This window comes from Gopherus flavomarginatus, chromosome 8 (assembly GCF_025201925.1).
Source record: "Gopherus flavomarginatus isolate rGopFla2 chromosome 8, rGopFla2.mat.asm, whole genome shotgun sequence".
Taxonomy (NCBI): domain Eukaryota; kingdom Metazoa; phylum Chordata; order Testudines; family Testudinidae; genus Gopherus; species Gopherus flavomarginatus.
In genome coordinates, this window is record NC_066624.1 from 111,321,457 (window position 1) to 111,339,550 (window position 18,094).

The 18,094-nt window shown below is 46.5% G+C and overlaps 1 protein-coding gene across 16 annotated transcripts in view; it reads right to left on the reverse strand.

The window, feature by feature from the left end:
* The window catches only part of P3H2 (prolyl 3-hydroxylase 2), a 124,137-nt gene that overhangs the window by 64,176 nt on the left and 41,867 nt on the right, over positions 1 to 18,094 (reverse strand). The window lies entirely within an intron of this gene.

An 18,094-nucleotide genomic window follows, 5' to 3' on the forward strand; every position in this document is an offset into this window, starting at 1 on the left:
GATCAAGGGCCTATAATGAATAGTCACCTATAATAGAAAGAGTACGCAGCCAGCGTGGTCTGTAAACCACACACACAGGATATCATAACCGCACATCAGCATGCTCTGTGCAATACCCACCAAATCTAATCAGAAACCACAGTTTAAATCCTTGCTTACAACTGGGATTCCTTTTCCAACCCACAGCATCTGAGGTTGTCTCCATAGACACAGGGCTCCTATAGGATTTTAGGTTTACAAGAATCATTTCCTCTGGGGGCAGGAACTAACAGAGTACAACTGTCCCACGGAGGCTATAAAACAGCCTGGCCCCTGATCTGAATGGGGAGGCTGGGGGGGGAAGGCATTTGTCAATCTATTAACTTAAATCAAATGAGGATTCCCTCCCCCTTTTTAATGGGCTGAACCCGTCAAAGGGCCAACAGCACAAGACACACGGCACAATGGGTTTGTTTGGTTTGAAACGCCTTACATTGCTGCAGCTGACCCAACGCTGCCTTCCAAAAGCAGGCGGTGGGATTACAGGCCTCAGGCATGACTCACTCTCCTGCCACTGCCAAAGTAGTAGTTCTGGAGTGAGGAAGTCATAGGAAGACTTAAAATTAGAGAGTGGGAAAAGAATAGGAAAAAAAACAAACCTCCCCAGGCTGACATGTAGGTTCTGTTCTCAATCAGATAATCAGAGGCCTTGCGGGGAACACAGGATTTACTATTAAAGGGAGAACTCTGTCTATGGTTTGCTATATGTGATTATGTAATTAACATACATGCTGTCTGAATTTATACATACCATATACACATGCACACACACACACTTGCCTGGAATAATTTTTTCTTTGACGGCTGAGTACAATTTCAATGTCACCAACATTTTCTAACCAGCTGTAATGTTGCTTTGCCCGTGCGTCTCCTTAGTCCCGGTCTACACTATAGGGACTACTGCAGCATCACTACAGAGCAACAGCCATGCAGGCATAACCCCATAGGGTAGACCAGTACACACCCTTGGAGGTACGCAGAGCTCTTCCGGGGCACACCAACTCATCTAGAGATTTGCCCAGTTTTACAACAGGCTCCATAAAAAGCACTAGTGAAGTCAGTACAAACTAAAATTTCATAGACAATGACTTGTTTATACTGCTCTGTATACTACACACTGAAATGAAAGTACAGTATTCATATTGCAATTGATTTATATTATAATTATATAGTAAAAATGAGGAAGTAAGCCATTTTTCAGTGAGTGTGTGCTGGGACACTTTTGTATTTTTATGTCTGATTTTGTAAGTAAGTCATTTCGAACGGAGGGTAACTTGGGGTACGCAAGCCAGATCAGACTCCTGAAAGGGATGCAGGAGGCTGGGAAGGTTGAGAACCACTGGTGTGGACATACCCTACAATAATAATAGGATTTTCCACTGTGGCAGGGACAGCACTGCCCCGAGCGACAGTAGCTAGGTCAATGTAAGCATCCTTCTAGCAACCTTGGGAGTTGGTTTACAGACCCCTCAGTGGCCTCTCTCCAACTTCTCCATCACAGAGCTCTTCCTTCTGGTCGATGGCAACAGACTGGGGCGCGTTGCTTTGAAGTCCACGAGCATCACTCCAGAACTATGATGTTGCTGCAGTGTAAATCAAGTTGCACATACCAGAGTGCCCATTACCCTAAGCAAGTGTTTGCAGGAGTGGGGCTTTAGCTTGTGAGCTCTTTGGGGCAGTGTCCATGCTTTACTTATTTGTCAGTTAAAGGAAGCACCTGGCATGATGTTGGACACGATACTGAGTGACAATCACGTGGGAACAAAGGCCAATGCTAAGGAACCTAGAGCCTGGCTTGATAATATCTCCAAACCCCGACCCCCGCATGGGTATGCACTTGGCCGGCAGTATGGGATCTGATGCACTGCAGATCAGTGTCCAGTAGGAAGCTGAGATATCAGCGTCCAGTCTGACCACCAATGTTGAGAGAAGAAATCTAAAGCTGGGGCCAACACTGCCAATAATTCAAACTGCTGCAAAAAACAAAAAAACAAAAAAAAACAAAGGCGCAACAGTGAGAGTTAAGAGGTCATGTTAGCAGGGCTTAATTTGCTCCAATCTTGCCAGCGTTTGCCCCTCTGGACTTGTCCATTCGGAGACTTGGCCCCTCTGGGCTTGCTGCGTCAGTTATGAAAGTAAAAAAAAAATTGCTTGAGTCCCTGCACCTCTCTCATTACAAATTAAGCCCTGCACATTAGCCTCGTTACTGAGACTTCCTGCTCTGTGTTTGTTCAAGGGAAGCCCCCATGTTTCCGGTCTCTCTGGTCACTGTGTATTTTGGCAGCTTTTCTATTTTTAATCTTGATTAAGAATGTATAATACAATCTTAAGGAGCCTGTCAAATTGGGATAAAGTTTAGCCAGGAGATGGGGAGAGTCATTTCTCTGTAGCTGTTCTTGTGGGTAAACATCGTATTTGCTGTGCTTAGGTAAACTGAACAAGAAAACGCATGCTATGTGTCTGATCAATCAGGAGAAGCCAGCCCTGATATAAACCTATCTGCTATAATCACGTCTGTTGCTTTCCAAAGCTGTATTGCTACACATACTATTCAGGAGCCGTTCCTATAGTGCAATTATTAGAGATAGTATCAAAAGCAGTTTCTCCTCCGTTGGTGTTCACACCTCAACTGCTAGAAGAGGGCGTCATTCTCCCTGACTGAAGTAACCTCCTTATCTCTAGACTGATTCTTCCCTGCATACTTATACCTGCCCCTGGAAATTTCCACTACATGCATCCGACAAAGTGGGTATTCACCCACAAAAGCTCATGCTCCAAAACGTCTGTTAGTCTATAAGGTGCCACAGGACTCTTTGCTGCTTTACAGATCCAGACTAACACGGCTACCCCTCTGATAGCATTAAGTTGAAATCCCACCTATATTAAAAGAGGGCCCTAATCCACTTCGGACTCAAACACCTGCACCAAGCCTGGCCCCACCAATTTTTGTGATCTTACTTAGAAATAGTGTGGAAAAAGTTTTTCCTCACACAAAAATTAGATTAAAAATGAACGTTTTTCTTTGCTGTCAAAAATTTATCTTTGAAAACTCAATTTTTTTTTTAATAAAAATGGAAATTTTGAGATGAAAATTTCTGTTTTTGCCAAAAAGCCATTTTCCTTTGGGAAAACATTTGGAGCAGCATTTTTCAAACCAGCTCTAGTTTTACATTTTCTTTCACCTGTTGCAGTGTGAAAGACCCAGGAAACCCTGCCCCCGAGAGTAACCACTAAACTACGCTCCCTCCTCAAACAGATGCTCTCTATAACTTGCAGATCTTAGGTAAGAGAGGCCGAGTGGAGGCAGGGCTGTAGGGGGAGGAAGAGGTTGGGGAGAGGGGCAGAGAATTGGTGCAGAGCAGCAGGCAGGGCTGCGGTTTGGGCACTGAGGCCCACAAAAGACTAATCCGGCTTTGTGGTGCTGAGCACACCTGATTTTTTCAGTAACTGCTTGAGCCCCGGAGCCAAGCAGACAGCACCTAAGCTGCCCCAAGGGAATTCTCTGATCGCTCCCCTTGTCAAACTCCGCACTTCTCTTGCACCATGGCAAATTAGAGCCTGCGGCCTCAGAGCCAGGTCAGGTTCTTGAAGAGGGGAGAGCAGGCAGGGGAAGGACAGCAATCAAGCAGCCCTGATTACTCAGCCTCTGACAGTCAACAGTGCCTATTCCTCATCACCTAGGGACAAATCTGCAGCTCGGTACACAGTCTAAGTGTGCTGCAGCTGTGCAGTGGGGTACTCTGGGAGTGGGGGAAGCAGCGAGCAACTGCACCAACCTCTCAAGCTCCTCGAGCAATTCCACAGCCTGCCAGGCTCTCGCAGACGGCCCACCACCATGCCCCACAACCGACCATGCGCTGCTGACTGGGAAGCTGCTGCCAAGCTGAGCACGGAGGACAGACTTGCATGTCACGTGTACAAATGTGAGCAGGCACTTTCCAACCCATTGAGACCACTTGAGGTCAAGCTGCTTGTCAATAGCCAGGCCAGGGAAAAGAATGCAGATACCTAAGATACTTACATAGGTATGTGTGTACACACACATACACACACACACACACACACACACACACGTCAGCATGCACATATATACAGAATATAGGTACACTTACATATGCAATATACAAACATTATATAGAGACTAACTTTTTATTTAAAAAAAAAAAGCCTACCTTTGGGGCCCAAGCCAATTTGAGAGGGTCTCTTTAAAGCTAACAGGAATGGATCTCAAATCCAAGTTTTGAAGAGCCAGCCAGACTTGTAGTGTGTTTTTCCTCTCTCTCATTCTGCCGACTCCCCCACGAGAGGCAGAGTTTATAAAATATCTGGTAATTCCATTTCAAGAACAAAGCCAGCTCAAGCAGCAGCTGGACGTAGTTCCGCGTTCAATAAAATGCCTTGCTTTTTAGCTCGAGACGTGGAAGCCGTATTTTAAGCTACAAACAATTATGGCTCAGAAACCATCTGGGGCTCTGAAAATGGTGCAAAATCTTGATTTTAAAAAGAGACTTGTTTTAAACTTCTGCCTCCGTTTCAGTTGTGACTGTTAGCGAAAGGAACCCTGGGCAGCAGCAAACCAAAAAATCCTTAAGCCACTACACAGATATGAGGAAGGGGGGTCACAGCAGAGACCAAGGGGACGTTTTTGTCAAGGTATTCTGCATCATTTTTTAAAATTAGCTTCAATCACTGTTTAAAATAAACACCCTGGACCTCGGAATTAAGTGACTGAGACTCTTGTTGCACTGCGCACATACCAACTTGTTATTGCAGGGTTGCACAAGAACACTGGGTTGTAAACACTGGCTTCTTTCTGTCGGGCTGCTGAGCGTACTATACTGCACTGCATACAATGGTTTGTTATTGTAGGGTTGCTGACAGGGTTTATCTTCTGAGAGCCCCGAGCTATTTATTTTTATTTTAAAAAAACCTCCTACCTATGTAAAGTTTTAGATGGATTTTGCAAACAAGAAAAAAAACAAACTAAGGGAGAGAAGTTTTTAACCTCTTTTCTCCCCCCCACCTTGGCACTGTCTCTCTGAAGGGAAATATTCTGGTGCAGTGAAAAATAAAGATTCAAGACCTAAGCCCAGCTATTTGTAAGAGCTGAGCCTGCAGACTTTAGGCCTCCCCACCTTTGCTCCCCACTAAAGTGTGCAAGTAAAGCATGTTACCAGCATGGTCTGAAGATATTCCAGTCACTGACTCAGGGCTGGTCCACACTACGGAGGGGAAATCGATCTTAGATACGCAACTTCAGCTACGTGAATAACGTAGCTGAAGTCGAATATCTAAGATCGGATTACTCACCCGTCCTCACCGCGCAGGATCGATGTCTGCGGCGGTCCCTGTCGATTCTGGAACTCCGTTGGGGTTGATGGAGTTCCGGAATCGATATAAGCGCGCTCAGGGATCGATATATCGCGTCTAGATGAGACGCGATATCGATCCCTGAGCAATCGATTTTAACCCGCCGATACGGCGGGTAGTCTGGACGTAGCCTCGGAGAAGGCAGCCAGGACGAGGGAAAGGGGAGAAGCAGCCGCAGGTAGAAAGAAAGACCCATTCGAGTGGCTATGTGCTGCTCCCACTGGAGCAGTTTACTCAACGCAATATTCTCAGTCTGGAATAAAACCCCCCAGTCTCAGATTCATCCCTATCAAAAAGGAGGGGGAGCCGCGGAGGCTACTGCAGTCTAGATAGGTCCTCAGCAGCCTAACTGCAGGCCAGACTGCACTGAAAGCACGAGCCGCCCCCAGCAAGCGGTGGGGAGAGGGATGGAAAAGCCCACGCTGCTGCTCCATGTAGCTTTTCACCATCCCCTCTTGAAGGCACAGCAGGGGAAGGGGAAGAGGAGGAGGCCTAGAGAAGGCTCCTAGCCCATATGTCAACTGGTTTTGAACCATCCTTCCAACTCAATGATTGCTGGGTGCAACTTGCACTGATCTCAATAAAAGTCACCTGTGTTTACGGGAGGACTGAATTCTCTCTTTTTCTAGGAGCTGGTTTAAAACCAGCCCAGCTGGGAAATAAAATAATTATAAACACCTAGCTCTTTTCATTGCTAGATCTCTAAGCACTTTACAAAGCAGGTCAATATTGCCATTTCCATTATACAGATGTGGAAACCAAGGCACAGAGGGATGATGTGACTAGCCCAAGGTCACTGAGCAAGCCAGTTTGCTCTGCTGCTGCCCATGCTGTCCCTGATCTGTGGGTAACCAGAAGTTAGACTCTGGGGGTGTCCATCTGAGCAGTGAAATTCTCTGCAGAGAAGCCAAATGTGACAGAGAAGCATTGCAAGAACAAACAGTGAAAGGCTTGGACTTCTAGTGACTCTAGGAATGTGCAGGAGCTGCTTTCCAGCCAGTAAACCACAGTTGTTATAAAACTGGTTATGAAGCCTGGGCTAAAAGCAGAAGGGAATTCTGTAACAGACGCCACGAGCCTAGGGAGTCAAGTGCTGTAAACCAAACCCTGAGGAATGCCCGAAATTCATGCAGGCCTATGCACTGCTCTGGTAGGAGACACCCAGGACACACAGAATTCACACAGACCACCCCGACCCCATCTCCACTCGCAGCGGCAATGAAACAAGGCTTTGGAAAATCTGACTTCATACACAGAGTAACTCGAGATCCTCTGGAACACGACAGGCTGGGCGTCTGGTCTGGGGTGGCAGGAAGCAGGGGAGGAGGAAATCGCTGAATTGCACTTAGAGGACTCCACAACCAGCTCTGAACAGCCAACTTGACAAAACCTCCAGGCTTCATTTTGTGCAGTCCTGTGGCGCATTCACAATGCCACCCACAGAGTGGGAATCAAACGCTCACCCTCAATGCCATCTTATAGCAAAGCGGTGGACTTCCAAGTGGGGTAGTTGTACCCAAAGCTTCTGGACAATGTAGAGCAACCCTGATGCCGATGTAAACAGCGGACCATGAGACCTGGCAGCATGCGTGCCATAGAATAACCAGTAGGTGGTAGCAAGGTTCAGTCACTACTGAGCTGGGCTGGATTTGAATTGGCAGCCCACAGGGGAAAGGTGCCACCAAACCCATAACAATCTCCTCTCCCACATCCCATCCCAACAGCTGCCTTACATGTTGGCCACACACCTCCCTGGCCCTGTTCACAGCTCAAATCACGGTAAAAATGAAAACAGGTCAGGGCAAATCCTGCCTGCCCCTCCCACGCGTAAGAAGGGCCTCAAATGCAACATGCATCTCTGCCGCCCCAGGGGATTCTGGGATCCCTACCCCCACATGACAGGGGGAACTGACCCCCTAGTTTCCGGCACACAGAGGGGCTGGAGGGGGAGTAGGCTCTTAGCTGGCCTGCAGGCCATTCCCTTTCCATGAAGGCCTTGTTCCTAGAGCTACAGCATGGCTCTACAGCCAGAGGGGACGCACGTTTACGTGCCTTCAGAACTCAGAGGAGACAAGAAGAAATGCTCTTCCCATATTTCCCTGCTCCCACAACAGGAACATTTCTCTCCCCACTTCTGTTCAGCCTCCTGTACATTTCGGGGGGGAGGGGGCAAATATTCGGGTCACCTGCAAGTGATCCCACCTATGACCCCCTCTCCATGCAGCTGCCCCTGCAGCTGAGTCCCCAGGGTGCTGCTCACACCTTGCCAGACTCAGTTGCTGAGACTCACATGCTCTCTTGGACGACGGCTAAGCAGCCTCCTTTCTGCTGGACGCCCGCCCAACGGAGGCTCCGTCCTCTGGGAGGGGGAGGCCAGGAATCTGGTCCAGGATTTGGGTCTAGCTGGCTGCAGGCAGGGCTGCAGCTGGCTCCGCAGGGAGTAGTGAAGGGGGGGGTCAGAGGGGAATTAATTACATTAAATATCTGACAGCTGGAAAATCTGAGCCACCATTGTTCTCAGCCCCTTACTGTCCCCAGGTCCTGCCTTCCCCTCTCCAAGTCTGTCGGCTGAAGAACAGCAGGGATAAGAGAGTAGGAGTTGGGCTGGAAACATTGACTCCTCTCCCAGCACAGAGGAAACTCTCTGAGATTCCAGGCTCCCCACCGCCCCTCTCTCAGGCTGGCTCCGTGTCTGAAGGGTCAAAGGCTTTCGCTGCTTCTGGGCAGCGGCCTGCTCCCATTTCACTCGCTCACAGCAACTGTGCTGCATCTCCGCACGGGGCGCTAAACTCACTGCTGTTGCTACAGGGTGAAAACACTCCTCCGAGGCCACAAGGCCACTGTGCCCGCTGAGCAGGAGCGCGGCCAGAAGTGTCCCACAGCTCCAGCCTGGAGAACGTTACCTCCCACACCGTTCCCAGCCCTGCTAGCCCAAGAGGCTAGAGCAGGAGCTAACCTGTGAGCCAACATCCAGAGGGAACCTTAGGGCCTTTGCAGGGACCCCCCTGCCCCCTCTACAATGTGAGAAATGAGGCCTTTGCCTCAGTCCAGCTTTGGTAAGTCAAAATTCACAGGCTGGTTGTGAGGAAAAGGCAAAAGTTCCAGGTTTCAGCCAGAATCACCAGCTCCCAGTCGCTAGCAAAGGGCAGCGCATGGTACCAGTGGGAACAACAACCCACCTACCCCCTGCCTCCTCAGTCTCACTCCCCTTCCAGCTAACAGACCCTTCCAAAATGCCACTAGACTCCAGGTTACCCCCCAATAGCAAAGCCCTCAATCAAATCCACCACTGACAGCACCTTGACCTGCCCCCATCCTGCCCTGATCTCGGGCCATCCCCTCATCCCAGGAGGCAGGGAAAATGCCTGAGAACACAATTCAGGTAGGGGCAGCTCACCCAGAGGAAAAGATATTTCCAGACATCCAAATTCACATCCCCAAGGGATACGGTTACGGTGCTAACGTCAGGACAAGGCTCCTGGTTACACTGCAGCGATTTGCCAAATTTTAGCCCCCAGGGGTTAGAAAAAACTATTTTTATTTTGAACCGTTAAAACAGTTCTCTGCTTGCTCCCAAGCTCAGCCCTCACAGGACTGAAATGACCGTAGCGTCTTTGGCCTTCTGGACAATGCATGAGTAAATGAACCACAGAGATTGTTTTCAAAGTGGATGCTCATACACAGCTTCAGACCCAGAACCGACCTGCCTTCCTAAAAAAAAAAAAAAGTCTTGTCTCTGGTTCATGGGGGGGTGGGGGGAGGGTTCACTACCTGAATGGATCTGGGTGCATCATTCACCAATTAAAAGCTCATAAGCAGTGTGGTGTGTTCATCATCTCGCAACTTGCCCAAACTTGAATTTCCCCAGCCACAGACAGAGGCAGGTAGAGGTTGGAAAGTGGCACTTGCTGACCATTTCCCCAGTTACATTTCCTTTTCCCGGTGGAAGCAGACAGATTGAATTGTTTTGCAACTGAAACTAATAACTCCTCTCCCACCACGCTGATGGAGTAAGACAGGCACAACCACAAACCCACGCACACACCACAATGGCCTGGAACACAGAAATGACATGACATACACAATAACCGTAAGTGGCTTGAAAATTACTCATTACTGAGCTATTAAAAAACAGGTGGGGAGCATTCTCCCCACTACATACACAAGAGAGAACAAATGTTAACTGTGGTATTCTATTCCCTGAGCTACGTTAAAGACATGGAGAATGCTGGGCCACACACAATGCAGAGGAAATCTCGATATTTGAAAATGTATCTTTTAAAAAGTTTGATGGCACCTATCAGCGTGCGTGCACAGACACACACACACACACACCCCTCAGCACAAATTTCTCACTATCTCCTCTGTTTCATCTCATACAATGTACACGAGCAAGCCTGATCGAGATGAAGTGCTTTAATACAAGGCACATTCTGCATGGCACCTATCCTTGGTACCCACGTTTCCCCCACGCTAGCTAGCACATCCACATAAAAAAAACCCCACCCTGCTAAGGAGAGAGTCACAGCATCTCCAAGCCCTCAGAAGTGGCCTCTCTCAGAAATGCCGTGGTGACTTTTCCCACTGTTCACATTCCTTCACCCAGCTGGGAAACATGCAATTAATTATATTCATTTATGTTCACACTGGCCAGCATTAGGTCTGGAAAAAGGCTTAAATCCTGCTGAAGGCTGCATGGTTAGGGTATGATGTAATACAGGTAATGGAAATTCTCCTGTACAAGGGACATGTAGATTGTCAAGTTCCAGCAGCAGTTGGCTTGGCTGCCGGTGATCCAGGGGCTCACATAGCCAGCTTACGTCTGCTTCACCCCTCTATGTGCGTACCCCGTCCTTTCTTACACAGCCTAAACAGACATTTAACAATGCTGCAGGCTCACTGCATCTCTGCACAGGGGTAAACGGTCGACTGAACCTGCAGGGACAGGAGCTGACCCTCTTTATCTCAGCTCATCAAGAGACTATGCCGAGCCACTCACTCCATGCTGAATCTTTGGCTTCGATTTGTGCCCCCACTGCAGCAGGTGGCTGGCTATTGAGTTCACCTGTTAACAACCTCCAGTTTGCCCTTGTCACCAGCCAGAGCTCTGTGAAATGTACTGTTTGGTTTCCAAGAAATTCTAGCCTCCCTGAAGAACATCCCCTCCAGTTTGTGCAGATATCAGCTTTTCCACCCCTCGATCTCAAAACACTGTACCGAGGAGAGTAAGTATCACTATCCCCATATTGCAAGTGGGGAAACAGAGGCACGGAGAATTGAAGGCACCAAAAAGCAGAGGCCTGCATTTTTAAAGGTATTTAGGCATTGCTGAACTCAGCCAATGGGATTTGGGCTCCTAAAGGAGACGTGGGCTCCTAAACCAGTTAAGTATGGCAATGCTGAGCTCAGCAATGGCTAACTACCTTTAAAATCTAAGCCAAAGCGACTGGCCCAAGGTGTCACAGTGCATCAGGGTCAGTCAGAATTCAGTTCTCTTGACTCTCACTCCTATGTCCTATCTGTTGGGCCAAAATCCCTCTCGATTTACAGCTGAGTTGAGGGTGGTGTTCTGGGCTTGTTTGGGGTAGGGAGAGGAAAGCTAGGGGAGGAAGTGCTTGCAAATTCTGTAGCTGTGTGAACCAGCTCCCCCAATGTTCAGAGAATCCATCAGCCTCAACCCCAGCTTTGAAAGCAAAACGTTTTGCACGGCTCTTATCTCAGCCTGTCTCCACAAAGCCCCTGTAACGCAGCGAGGAGCTTTGGCCTAGAGTTTCCCTTAATTAAGCACTGGGAATTATGTAATGAAATGTTAAGAGGCGAGGCTCTCTCACATTTGCAGAATGCTAGTACTTGGAAAGGGCTGGCTGAATCATTAAGTCATCAGCTCTCTGCAAGTATAGGATCATCAGGATATAAACAAGGAGCTTGACATGTAAACAGCTTTGTAATTAATTTCTGAGGCCCCACCTCCTCCCCCACAAGGTCTGGACAAGAAGGAGAAGGCAGCTGTAAAATGAAGAATTTAACTTGGCTTTTAATTCGACCCTGAGGAGATGCAACAGAACAATCAGATCTAGTGGTATTACATACCAGAAGGTAGATGTGTGGTGTGGATCTGGTTTTCATCAGTGCAGCCTTGGAGGATTTACATAACCCAAAAGCTTTAGGGTCTCTTTTAACAGAGAGAAGACAGAATCCATCAGAGGCATTATTCTTCCCACTCCGTTTGTGTTGAACTCATTGGCCACTGAACCTTCTGCATGAACTTCCTATGGTCGAGGAAGCCTACTGATAAGGGGTCATGTTTCAGCACCATATGCAGGGAATTACACACAATTCCTGCTAACGCTAACGGGAACCGCAGATCTCCTGCACGTGGTGCTGAAACCATATTTGGAAGCGCAATAAAAATCAGATTGACTAACGCAGACATGCTATTCAGGAACAACAAATGTAGACTATATAACGTCTAGAAAGAGTGAAGCGTGGTATGCCAGCATAGCAACATAGCACATTGTCTGTTAAATTCTATAGAATTTAATCTGTTGAAGACTATGATGTCCTTCCCTATGTTTTTTTTAAGCCACTCTAAAACAGTTCTCCATTCAGTTTTATAGGGTGATTAAAAATATATAAATGATCGCTCTCCTGGTTGGCTACAAAACATTAGCAGGTCACTTTTTTGGTTCTTTCCCAGACCTCTAGAAGGAAGAGAATGCTGAGGGTTTACCGCTCCCTGAAAGCCATCTGCAAAGATAGCACAGCAGGAATTTGACCGTTTATGTCACAAGTGAGGCCAGGTCCACTGGAGAGGTGGATTATTTTCCTAGTAAGCATCAGCAGTTCAATACATTCTACATTAGTTAAAAACTGGAATGAATCTTTCCCTCCTGTTTAGTGGGACAGACTAGATATGGATGCCAAGGAAACCCAGTAAATATTACAGGTAAAAGGAAACGCTGAATTACTTGTGTGTAACATGTAGAGTGCTTCTGAGATCTTATTGCAGCCATCTTGAATTATGGACCCAGAAACAAGGCTACAGAGGAGACCCTAAAGATCGAACACATCATTTGGTATGAACATGCCAAAGCGAGAAGACAAACATATGGCGCTTACTCCTCTTGTACAAGGGGGGAAAAATGAACTATAACATCCTAAGGCAAAGTGAGAGCCCTAAACTAAGAAGGGAAAAATTTAAAAAAATAAAAAAAATTGTTTCTAACCTTCTATGTAATTGTACCCATTGATGCCTTACTAATGTACATCCCAACCACATGAGTGGTCCACACTGACCTAAATTCTTTCATCTCCTCTCCCACGCCACCCCACACTCCCAAGGGCAGGCAAAAGGTTATTATTAATTATTATTATTATGGGACAGCTATAGCAAATATTTTGCATTTGTTCCTGAAGGTGAGAGCGTCATGGCCAAGATTCACTCATGTGGAAGGGAGTTCCACAGTCATGGGACAGCCACTGAAAACTCAATCTCCAGTCCTACTCGTGCCATTGAGAATCCCACTGTTCTTGGACAGTGCAGCAATCATGGAAAGATTTGGTGGAGAAAGACGTGGGCTCTGGGACAGCCTAACCTTAGCACATTGAGAGCTCTGAAGACCAACACCTAGATCTTAAACTCACTAGACCATGGACAACCATTGAAGCAATCAGAGCACTGTGGTGACAAGCAACCCATCTCTGACAAGCAAGCAACTTTTACTTGCTAGACTTTATTTTATGTATCTGGTTTCATTCCCAAGCACAGTGTGTTATAATCAAGCCTGGGAGCCAAGAATGCCCAGAGCATCTGGCTTACTTTGGACAGGATGGGGGTATGGACCTCGAGCCATTCTTAGATGGTGAAGCCTAACCCTGCCCTGTTTCAATCAGAGCAACTTAACTGACACCAAACCCCACTGGGGTCACCAAAGGTGTAGGTCAAAGACAAATGTAGCCCATGGTATCTTGTTTTTAAGAAGTCTGACTTATGGGGACTGGACAAGAAGGCTCCCTCATAATGAGTGAGTGTACTTGGGCAAGATGCATACAGCAGAGGGGTTGTGCACTCTTACCTGGGCTAAAGGAAAGGATTCGGAGTCACTGCATGGCTCTTCCAGGCACTCATCAGCCCCAGTGAGGATACAGCAGCCACAGCCCTGTATTCATAGCCAGATGAACAGCGTGGTGGTATACACGCATCTGACGAAGTGGGTATTCACCCACGAAAGCTCATGGTCCAAAACGTCTGTTAGTCTATAAGGTGCCACAGGATTCTTTGCTGATTTTACAGATCCAGACTAACACGGCTACCCCTCTGATACGTGGTGGTATAAATACTCTCCTACTTTCCAAGCAACATGTATTGCATGCCCTAATCAGATTCTTCTCCGAGACCTAGGCCCTAAGCCAGGGATCGGCAACCTTTCAGCAGTGGTGTGCCGAGTCTTCATTTGTTCACTCTAATTTAAGGTTTCGCATGCCAATAATACATTTTAACATTTTTAGAAGGTCTCTTTCTATAAGTCTATCATATATCACTGAACTACTGTTGTATGTAAAATAAATAAGGTTTTTAAATGTTTAAGAAGCGTCATATAAAATTAAATTAAAATGCAGACCCCCCAGACCGGTGGCCAGGACCCAGGCAGTGCGAGTGCCACTGAAAATCAGTTCGCGTGCAGCCTTCGGCACACATGCCATAGGTTGCCTACCCCTGCCTTAAGCCAATGCATAAAAACAAGCAATCCTCAATCTTTCGGTGGGAAAGGGAATAAATATATTAAACCTTGGTATGAATCCAATGTTTGACAGACACGCTGGATTGACAGCCCAGATCAATTAAATCCTCTTCCCTCCCACCCCACTCCGAAAGCTTTACCACACTGCACTGGTAATGCGCCTCAAAACTCTGACCGCTGAAAATACCACCTCTATGGATGGTGATGTTACAGTCTCCAGCTATGTTCAATCCTCCCCATTTCTGCCAAGACTGCCAGTAATGATGCCAATTGCAATGGTGGTTTTCACCACATGGGACAACTAAGAAGAGGACTAAGATTACCCAACTCATTTGGTGGTAATCAAAGGAAGGTGGTAAGGTGATAGGGAATAGCCAGCATGGATTTGTGAAAAACAAATCGTGTCAGACCAATCTGGTAGCTTTCTTTGATAGGATAACGAGTCTTGTGGATAAGGGAGAAGCAGTGGATGTGATATACCTAGACTTTAGTAAGGCATTTGATATGGTCTCGCATGATTATCCTTATTGATAAACTAGGCAAATACAATTTAGATGGGGCTACTATAAGGTGGGTGCATAACTGGCTGGATAACCGTACTCAGAGAGTAGTTATTAATGGCTCCCAATCCTGCTGGAAAGGTATAACAAGTGGGGTTCCGCAGGGGTCTGTTTTGGGACCGGCTCTGTTCAATATCTTCATCAACGACTTAGATGTTGGCATAGAAAGTATGCCTATTAAATTTGCAGACAATACCAATCTGGGAGGGATTGCAACTGCTTTGGAGGACAGGGTCAAAATTCAAAATGATCTGGACAAATTGGAGAAATGGTCTGAGGTAAACCAGATGAAGTTCAATAAAGACAAATGCAAAGTGTTCCACTTAGGAAGGAACAATCAGTTTCACACATACAGAATGGGAAGAGACTGTCTAGGAAGGAGTATGGCAGAAAGAGATCTAGGGGTCATAGTGGACCACAAGCTAAATATGAGTCAACAGTGTGATACTGTTGCCAAAAAAAAAAAAAAAAAAGCAAACGTGATTCTGGGATGCATTAACAGGTGTGTTGTAAACAAGACACAAGAAGTCATTCTTCCGCTCTACTCTGCGCTGGTTAGGCCTCAACTGGAGTATTGTGTCCAGTTCTGGGCACTGCATTTCAAGAAAGATGTGGAGAAATTGGAGAGGGTCCAGAGAAGAGCAACAAGAATGATTAAAGGTCTTGAGAACATGATCTATGAAGGAAGGCTGAAAGAACTGGGTTTATTTAATTTGGAAAAGAGAAGACTGAGAGGGGACATGATAGCAGTTTTCAGGTATCTAAAAGGGTGTCATCAGGAGGAGGGAGAAAACTTGTTCACCTTAGCCTCTAATGATAGAACAAGAAGCAATGGGCTTAAACTGCAGCAAGGGAGATTTAGGTTGGACATTAGGAAAAAGTTCCTGTCAGGGTAGTTAAACACTGGAATAAATTGCCTAGGGAGATTGTGGAATCTCCATCTCTGGAGATATTTAAGAGTAGGTTAGATAAAGGTCTACTAGGGATGGTCTAGACAGTATTTGGTCCTGCCATGAGGGCAGAGGACTGGATTCGATGACCGAGGTCCCTTCCAGTCCTAGAGTCTATGAATCTATGAATTTCACATGGGCCCCAAAACACCCTTTGGGTGGAAATTACCATCAGTCATTATCAATGGTCTGACCTGGAGCGGAGTGAAGGACTCAAAAGGTTAAGAAGTGCCACAGATCATTACTAATACCCTGACCTGCCCTGTTCCCTTAAAAGCATTTTCACAAAAATCCATATTCCTTATTCTCCCCTGCCACCCTCCCCGCACTAAGTTTCCACTACCTCAAAAGGCATCAAATTCCATCCCTTTGCTACAGCTTCAAATTTTCACACTTTGGTTCCAGACACCTCATTAGCTTCCTTGCCACTGGTCCAAGATACAGAGTGTTTGCTCTAAAACATGCCAGAAGGAGTCATCACGACTGTCTGAATACACGCTGGCTCCAAGATGTCTCATCTATTTTTTAAATAAATAAAGATGAAATTAAGCAGACAGTTGTAAAGTATTGGGGTTTGCAGTTTTCTTCCTGGAAAACTCATGCTAATCCCAGTTCTAGAAATAAAACCAGGCATGGTCCTCAATGTGGGAAGGCAACATCCTTTAATATCTTTGAAGCCACCTGTTAAACAGGGCAATCAGTGATGGCCAATGGTGCCTAGATGCCTGTTTAAGACATACTTGCAAAGTCAAAGTGAAGTTAGTATTTGCAAGCTGGTGGGCCAACTCCTTGGCCAGTATGCCGAACAGAGCTCGGAACAACAGCAGGGATTTCACTCCCCTTTTTTCGGGATTTTCTATATTTAACAGAACAGTTCCATCTCAGCTCAATTTCTATAGTTCCTTCCTGGCCTGTCCTATTGCCTCTCCCCATTAAGGTTTATGCCACTGCTTCTTGCAGGTATCAGTCTTAGCCCCTCCACTGCTGTAGCTGAGCACCTCACAGTCTTTCATGTCTTCATCCTCACAGTACTTTGTGGTGCAGGGCACTGCAGTTATCCCCATTGTACAAATGGGAACTCAGGAACATACAGAGAGTACGCGGTTTGCCCAAGGACACACAGGAAGTCTGTGGCAGAACATGGGTCTCGATACCTAGGGCTGGTCTACACTAGGGGAGGGGATCGATCTAAGATACGCAACTTCAGCTACGTGAATAACTTAGCTGAAGTCGAAGTATCTTAGATCAAGTTACCTACCGTCCTCAAGGCATGGGATCGATGTCCGTGGCTCCCCCTGTTGACTCTGCTACCGCCGTTCGCGTTGGAGGAGTTCCGGAGTCGACAGGAGAGCATTTGGGGAAATCGATATATTGCGTCTAGGTGAGACGCGATATATCGATCTCCGAGAAATCGATTGCTACCCGCTGATATGGCCAGCAGTGAAGACGTACCACCAGATTAGTGTCCTAACCACTAGACCATCTTTACTCTCTGTCTCTGCATCAGCCAGGCAGAAGGTCTAATAAGAGAGTCCCTCTTGGTCCTTCCATCTTCCTCCCTGAGTAGGTTCCCTCTTAGAGGAAATGTTGTCTCAAAGTTGTCATCTGACTTGGCTGGTCAGCCAGAGCCTTGAAACAGGGCATTGGGTCGCTTGCATATGCCCCAGATCAGTGCCCATCTTTAGAAGCCATAAACCAGTGGTTCTCAATCAGGGGTACACATCCCGCTGGGGAGACGCAGAGGTCTTCCAGGGGGTAAATCAGCTCATCTAGATATTTACCTAGTTTTACAACAACAGGCTCCATAAAAAGTACCAGTGAAGTCAGAGCAAACTAAAATTTCACACAGACAATGACTTGTTCATACTGCTCTATATACTATACACTGAAATGTAAGTACAATATTATATTCCAACTGATTTATTTTACAAGTATATCGTAACAATGAAAAAGTAAGCAATTTTTCAGTAATAGTGTGCTGGGATACTTTGGTATTTTTAGGTCTGATTTTGTAAGCAAGCAGTTTTTAAGTGAGGTGAAACGTGGGGTAAGCAAGACAAAAAGACTCCTGAAAAGGGTACAGTCGCTGGAAAGGTTGAGAGCCACTGCCAGAAATTGACTGTGTTTGCCTTTGGTTCCCTTCTCATATCAACTTGTATTTGAAACGCTGGCCTGTCTCCATTCCTTCTTCCACTCTCTCTCTGTAATATGAAGCAAATTTTTTCTACAAAAACTGAACAAAAAATTATTTAGAGCATACGTCCTTAATTTTGAGACATTTCTATTTTTTGGCCTGCATGTTTTCAGCATCACCTCGCCAAGCGCTCCTTGCTGCTTGGCAGGCTGACAAAACATACTCAGCCATAAACAAATGAACTTCGACTTTTTTTTTTTTTTAAACGTGATGGGGGAGTTGGACAGTTGTTAATATGAT